The sequence below is a fragment of the Triticum dicoccoides genome, chromosome 2B, assembly GCF_002162155.2.
Source record: "Triticum dicoccoides isolate Atlit2015 ecotype Zavitan chromosome 2B, WEW_v2.0, whole genome shotgun sequence".
Taxonomy (NCBI): domain Eukaryota; kingdom Viridiplantae; phylum Streptophyta; class Magnoliopsida; order Poales; family Poaceae; genus Triticum; species Triticum dicoccoides.
The window spans coordinates 643,441,195-643,449,606 of NC_041383.1; the positions used below are offsets into that span (position 1 = coordinate 643,441,195).

The 8,412-nt window shown below is 40.9% G+C and overlaps 1 pseudogene; it reads left to right on the plus strand.

The window, feature by feature from the left end:
• The first annotated feature begins 4,514 nt into the window (after positions 1-4,514).
• On the plus strand, positions 4,515-5,103 carry LOC119361079 (annotated as a pseudogene).
• Positions 5,104-8,412: the final 3,309 nt, after the last annotated feature.

The following is an 8,412-nucleotide window of genomic DNA, read 5'->3' on the forward strand; positions in this document are numbered from 1 at the left end:
CCAAGCCTGTTGACTCAGACTATGAGCACCAAATTAGGAAGGCATATCAAGCACAACAAAAGAAGGAGTCGAGCTCGAGCTCCAGCCAAGCAGCTGCCAAAAAAATCGAGAAAACTGTTCCCCAGCTGGGAGAACAGGCAGTGCAATCGAGCCTCCCACTCATTGTACCAACACACATGAGTACCTACGCACCCGATCATCTGGTAATAACTGACGATCATAGAAGGTAGGCTGCAGAGATCGGATGCACTGTAGAACAACTCCTAGAGCTCGAGCCCATGGATACTTTTACAGAGCAGGAACTAAAACAGAAATATGCCCGCGGCAAACCTTTGGTAAATCCTGAGGAGGTCAAGAAGCTCTCAACGAGAATGTATGAATTGCATGAATGGTACATGAAAATTGCCAAGACTACCAATCGAGAGTCCCTCATGGTGAAAGTCAAGGCGGAGCATTACTACCATGAGAATGCACTGTATGTTGAGTTTATAGAACTGTTTCAGTTATTCAATCAAGACGCACTCGACAAATCTATCATCAGTTTCTATTGTTGGTAAGTGATTTCTTTCTGTAATTTAAGTCTCAAGCTAGTTGCAGTGCTCGTTGATCATTACCTGTAATTATCCTCACCATATTCTTTTTTGTGGTATTATGCATAATGAAGATCTATGAAATGAAAAAAGTTGGACGCTATGGCATTGGGTTCATTGACCCAAATACCGTTAATCAAACAACATGGTCACAGGAATTCTATCGAAATGAAATAGAGAAAAGCTTCCTAGAGTTCTTGAAGCGCCTAAATACCAATCGATATATCCTACTTCCTTACAACTTCGAGTGAGTCACACTGTCTTGTACTACAAGTTCTGTTTTTGCTTACTAGCTATATGTTAATAAATAAATGTATAGGGTTTAGGGTATAGTTGATGAGTTATATGCACATGCCCGCTTAATTTATACATGCAAACGTGTGCGCATGCAGTTTCCACTGGATCTTGTTAATCAATCAAGTTGAAGATGCAAAATTTGAAGTACTGGACTCACTACTTAAACCAGTTGCTCAGTACGAAATCGTGAAGGGGATAGTCAACAGGTAATTTCTATCATTATTGAACTATATGCCGGCCTCTTCAGTTCGTCATTTCCTGATATCAACTAATTAATAACTCCTTTATTCATTTTCTTTGCCGGCGGGCAGGGCTTGGGAAAAGTTCATCAAACTGGTTCCAGGCCAATGGAAACAAAAGCTGTTTTGGTATCGACCCAAGGTATAATTAATTAAGTAGCTAGTACTAGCTAGCTAGCTAACATCTCTTTAATTCTAGTTTCAATACCATTAATTATCATGCCTGATTAATTATTATCTGATTGAATTCTATTCTCGTAAAGGCAAGGAAGCAGTTGTTGGAGAATGATTTATGTGCATACTACATTTGCAAGAAAATTCGCATGATGGCGTCAGAAAGGAGCACATCTGATAGATAGCTATGGGTACGTTTGCCAGAACACTATTCACAATTTTTACATCATTATCTAATATATATACACACAACTAATAAATGCATATTGATCTCCTTCTTGAAAGTTCGATGAGATGCGGGATAAGCTCCTACAAATGGATCGCGTACGAGCAATTCAAGAGGAAATAGCGGGATTTTTGCTCGACCAGGTCATAGATCCCAAAGGAGAATTCCATTACCCGCTACCGCAGTAATGCCTCCATGTAGGAGAAATTGTATATACTAAATTGTATATATACATGTGTATGTGTGTGAATGGTGGTGCGAGACATTTGATGTGTATGTGTATGTGTGTATATATGATCGGTTCTATGAGAAATTCTATTTATATATATGCATAACGTGTACAATATGTAGTATCGTAAAATACCACCAAATTAAAAAGAATTAAATGGAAAACACAAAAGAAAAAGAAAAAGAAATCATAAACCCAAAACCCCATAAAGCTTTTAGTACTGGTTGGTGTTACCAACTGGTACTAAAGGTCTCCCAGCCCCCAGCGCGGGCTCGTGCCACGTGGTGGCCCTTTAGTGGCGGTTCTTGTTGAACTGGGACTAAAGGGGGGGACCTTTAGTCCCCACCCTTTAGTGTCGGTTACAGAACCGGCGCTAAAGGGCCTTACGAACCGGTGCTATATCCCGGTTCTGCACTCGGATCTACGGGGTTATAACTAGGAAGGAGGGTGAAAGAATTACTGAAATATCTTCAGGACCTCGTTCTTTGTGTCTGAACCTTGTTCCTAAAATACTAGGTGGTTCATTTTGTTGCTTAGGCAATCCATGTTGAACCGATATCTATAGGGAGTTCGGACTAAATATATTTTTTAGCATCAATTAGCATTCACCATGTAAAATGATCTAAATCCCATAAATTGTTCGTATAGAGGTCACACATGGGCATAGAAAATAAATAGATAACACATGATAGGAAGAAGCAACCATGACTGTGAAATGATTTATCAACAGCTTTGCAAACTCTTAACTCCATTCTACATTTGATCATAAAACAATATTTTTAATGTACTGTTTAGAGATGCAACTTATTTCCCCCGTTGTCGAACCTTAGTGCATGTTCACATTGCAACTTGGGTGATTTGATCCAAGGGATGGTGACTGAACCACAAGGTTGTAACTGTGAAGTACTTTTCGACTAGAAGAAGTATCGAGCTCTCTTCAGGATCTCGCTCTTCCTTTGTGTCTGAAGCTTGTTCCGAAAATACTAGGTGGCAGTCATGGAGCATCAGCGGGACAAAACCGGCCCTGGCCCCCCTTACTAGATGTTTTTTGCCAAATAGGCTTGTATTTATGTTAATCACTCTGCTAATTCTCCGACGCCTGAAAATTGAAAAACCAAGCCTAACTCAACCCCGGTGTAGCAGCACCTCGCCGCACTAGGGCTTCCCCTGCCAGCACTCGAGGCGCTCTCCCCTCACCCCCTCCCCTTCCTTCGTCGTCGCCAGAGGTGCCATCGCGCAAAGCCCATGCGACGTGGAGGCGGCGGGGCTACTGTTGGTTATTGTCAGGCGTGGCGGTGGTGGCACCCGTTCCCACTCGTTCTGCTGTGGTGGTGCATGGCGGCAGCAGCCAAAGATGTGACGGTGGTAGGGCAGTCTCGATCTAGTCCCGCATGGGCCTGGCTGGCCCCAATCTCGCACCATGTTGCTTCCTGTGTGTGGCATCGATGGTCTGCGGCTCTACCCTCATCACTTGGGTGTCTCGCAAAATAATTGGACAGGCGGTTGGCCCTAGTGGTCTTCGCGCAAAGTCACCATTCTACATGCGATCATTCCTCTTTGATTTGACCATCGGTGAGTTCCAAACATCTCCTTCAAAGGAAAACAAGGACTGGCATCTTGTTGATGCAAAGATTGGGTGTAATTGGTATCTACTTAATGTATTTCTCTCTTTTTTTAAACCTATGGTGTCTCTAATCACCATATATTTTTCATACACTCATCTGTCTCCTCCTAAAATATGCTTCACGCTCCACCACTGCTAGGTGGTTCAGCGTATTACCTAAATGACCCATGGTGAATCGATGTGGATAGTGAGTTCACACAAGGACGTGACTAGTTGAGGCGTGAGGTGTAGATTCTGCACATGGAAATGATAACAGAAAAGTTGCTCTGTCAGAAATCACAATGTCAACACAGATTTAACAAAGCAAATCAGATGATTACATAGGTTTAATCTTTTAGGTGTTACTAGGTGAATATTTGTTACTGGACCTTTGAGACAAGATTTTTATCAAAACCTCAAAAGGCTACTTTCCCTAGACACGATTCATGATTCAGAAATTAAATGCATAACCAAATGATATGGTAAAACATTACAGTATGAGGATCAACTCAAACAGGATGACAAAACAAATATGAGCACGCGAGGGAAAGATGATACTTTATCACGAGTGATGAACCTTGAACAAAAGGGGTATTGGCCTTTTTTTAGTTTTTAAGACCATCGTCACACCCCTGGGCCAGGGGTATTGGCTTTAGTGGTTCACATTTGAAAAACTTATGAGCATAAGCCAAAATAAAGGACTAAAGTACCTAAATAGTTGCATCAGTTGAGTGGTCAATGGAGTTCCTTTCATTCTCTCTGGAGAGGTTAACTGCGTACATTTATATCAGTTGAGTTGTCAAGCAAAGCAATCAATTCAACTAAATGAATTGTGCGTGTCAATCTAGTGATCGCAAAATCATGTATACAGGGGCCGCCTATTACTCCCTACTTCTATTGATCACTCCCCGCTCTCTGCCATTTGGATTTTACTAGGAAAAATCATGATCGAAGGAATACATCCAAGCACGGACAGAACACTTCACCTTAGTTTACTATTGTAGAATCTAACCAAATTGCTAGCAGCTCATACTTAGAGCACACACTTTGGGCTCTTTCTTCACAATATTCAAACATCATTACCATCAGAAATTCACATGAAAATACTGAGGGCCCTTCCTTCTAATTTCTTCCTAAACTTTGGCACTTTATCTCTATGCTAAGCAGTGAAATCCAGCCGGTGGATATTGAGGTTCTCCAATGGATGCATAAAGTCAATTATTGGAATCTTAAGATGTTCACAGTTCACACTAACTCCCACCCCACTAAAGTAGGTGTCGTGCATTTGTCTCCAAGTTCATACTTTGGGTGTTGATTGCTCGGTTGGCTGAAGCCCCAGATTTAGCTAGCATGTACCATGTCAGTCTCCGTGATGCTTATGAGACCATAGATAGACCGAAGGATTCTGAGACTATGTAGAAGAGTGAGGAAGAGTTTAGTGATTCTCACCGGCTGATTCGATGTTCATTGACATTCTTGCATGCATAACCCTTCTTGACCTACATGAGGCATACATCAGCTATAGTGCCAGGGTCCTAGAGTACCACACATTGGTGAAGCAGAGGCCAAGCTACAAGGTTGTAACTGGGAACTACTTCAACGGGTGGAAGAATTACCATACTCTCTTCAAGACCTCGTTCTTTCTTTGTGTCCGAAGCTTGTTCCGAAAATATGGTGGTTCAGTGTGTTGGGTAGTTGATCCATGCGGAAGCAACGTGTACAGTGAGTTTAGGCTGAATACATGACCAGTATACCATCATGTGTTTTTCCTGCATGGCCTGGCTGATGGTTCCTTAGAGTTTTCTTTTCTATACATCATGTCTGCTCCAACATTGTTGTGTACAGCCTACAAAATATAGATGTTGAATACTTACAGAATACTCCAATGTTGTATTAACTACATAATCTAGGCCTATTTATACAGTTTTGGTTTACTAATATGATGTGTCTCTGTCCTCATCTCTGAAGTATAATGTGTACCAATTGTCACTGCATTCTTCTTTTCCCTCTGTTGTATGCTTCCCAACACTACCGGAATCAGGGTCTATGCCGAAGGCCTCATAGTCCTATGTCGATGGAAACCGTCAGCATACCCCCGTCGGCGTCGATCTCCTCGCCGTAGTCTTGTCAGGCCATCGGCATAGTAAAGCCATCGGCATAGCTACCTATGCCGATGGCTTTCGTACAACCGTTGGCAAAAATAGAACGAGACGGCAGCTAACAGCACCATCGCTAAGTCCGACCAACCAGGAGCTGCCACATGGCAGGACTATGCCGGCTTTTCCATAGGCATAGTCCTCAGCTAGGAGCTACCACATGGCATGTATGTCGACAGCTTTGCCATAGGCATAGGTGCATAGATGCAAACCTATATTCATGAATAAATAATACAAGTGATATTGCAAAAATTGAATAAAAGAAACTATATTCATAATAAATGAAACATTACAGTTATTTGTTCTAAATAATAAACAATAGACTTTACTAATATAAATGTCAATTATAAGCATTTAGGAATTAAACTTAGAGGAAAAAGAAATAAAAATAAGAAAGGAAAAGTCCTAAACTAAACCTATACTAAACTATCTAGTTCTTCATCTTTTGCTTCTTTCTTCCAGATCATCAACCTGCAAAACAAGAAAAAACAAACAGGAAAAACTTGACCAAGGTTAAAATGTAGCATTCCCCTTAGGGAAATGCCTTTGCTATAGGAGCTAGCACTTAGGAGTTTGGAAACATTAGCGAAACCCCAATCAGATTAAGTTGATCAAGGAAACGGTAGAAGAGAGCCAACATTGCGTAAATAGATCCAATCACTACAGGAATCAGCTACTTTGCCGTCTGCCTGCCATGGCAGACGCCAAAGGACCACAAAGAGGATGGTAAAGGTCTTTGCCATCAGCCACCGACGGCAAACATGCCCGACAAAGCAAGCTATGGTAAACAGCTTCTTTGTCGTTTGCTTTCTGACAACAGACGACAAAGGGTTGTTGTCGTCGGTGGCAGACAGCAAAGAATAGACGTTAGCCCCGTTAGGTGGCTAACGGGAGGCTTTGTCATCTACCAGCGTACGACAAAGATGCCCTCCCCTTTGTCGTCTGCTTTCTAACATCAGCTGGCACGTCACTACTCCCCACTCTTTTGCCCTCTACCACATATGGCAAACAACCGCTCTTTGATGCCTGCCACAGACAACAAAGTGACCAACTTGGTTAGCCCCAGTGCTCCCAGGTTGCTGCCACATGGCCCCTTTGCCGTCTGCAGCTAACGGCAAAGACCCCTTTGCTATCGGTGGCAGATGGCAAAGAGGCTGCATGGCCTCTTTTTGTTCTTTTTTTCTTATATCCAACCATTTTCACAGCAAATATATGATATTTCATAGCGAACATATATATATTTCACAGCAAACATATGAGAGATATCGAACACATAGATAGCAAGTTCCACATACATATGAGATATCCAATACATAGCAAGTTCAACATACATAGTTCATCCATACATATTACAAGTTCCACATCAAGTTCCACATTGTTCCAAAATGAAAACAGAAACGGAAAACAAGCCCTCCATCAATGCAAGCGTTCGTTAAGTGAATGAAATCTGCAAAGTGGGCAACAAGAAAGTTAGAAGAAGAAGAAGAAGAAGAAGAAGAAAATGAAGAACAAGTATATGACATTTATGAGCTAACTTAGGTAACCTAGGTAAAAATGACATTTATGAGCCAACTTAGGCGAAACAGATCATTTTGGAGCTAACCTAGCTAAAATGGATCATTTATGAGCTAACTAAGCTAAAATGGATCATTTTGGAGCTAACATAGCTAAAATGGATCATTTTGGAGCTAACCTAGGTAAAATAGATCATTTGTGAGCTAACTTAGCTAAAATGGGTCATTTTGGAGCTAACCTAGGTAAAATAGATCATTTATGAGCTAACCTAGCTAAAATGGATCATTTTGGAGCTAACCTAGGTAATATGGATCATTGTGGAGCTAACCTAAGTAAAATGGATCATTTATGAGCTAACCTAGCTAAAATGGATCATTTTGGAGCTAACCAAGGTAAAATGGATCATTTTGGAGCGAACTTAGGTAAAATGGATCATTATTGAGCTAACCTAGGTAATTATGCCATTTTCACTTAACTAAGCATATTATGCCATTTTTGACATAAGCTACGTATAGGTATTTATTGAGCTAACCTAGGTAACTATGCATATTAGAGCTAACTTAGGTAAAATTGATCATTTTGGAGCTAATTAAGCTTATTATGTCATTTTCAAGGAAAATAAGCTAAGTATATGACATATATGAGGTTACCAAGGTTGTTATGCAATTTCAAACCTAAGTAAGCTAATTATGCGCCAATTTTGACATAAGTAAGCTAAGTGTATGTCATTATTGAGCAAACCTAGGTAACTAAGCATATTAGAGCTAACTTACATATTAGAGCTAACTTAGGTCATTTTGGAGGAAACAAAGCTAAGTGTAGATCATTTTTAGAGCTAACTTAGGTAAAATGGATCATTTTGGAGCTAACTAAGCTAAGTCTAGGTCATTATGGTAAGCATATTGAAGAAAATAGAGCTAAGTCTAGGTCATTATGCATTTGTTAAGAAAAACACTATAGAAAACTTACCATCATCACGGAGGTGAAGCACCGTGGTGGCTCGTGCCAGTACCACCTAGAGAAGGATCGTGCTATACTTGTCTAGAGTTACGCTACACCGAAAGATAATTTGCAATGTCTCGTTAGCATGATGGCACTGAAATGTTAAGACTAGTAACTAATGACCATTCAAATTAAACTCACCATGGTCCCCGGAGCAATCTCTGGCATCGGCGGAGGGGGTCGACTGCACATTTGGTTTTGACAAGTCAGTCATACTAGTTAGTAAGGAAACGAACATTACGTGCATGATTTGGCCCATCTCCAACGTATCTATAATTTTCGATTGTTCCATGCTATTATATTACCCGTTTTGGATGTTTATGGGCTTTACTTTACACTTTTATATCATTTTTGGGACTAACCTACTAACCGGAGGCCTAG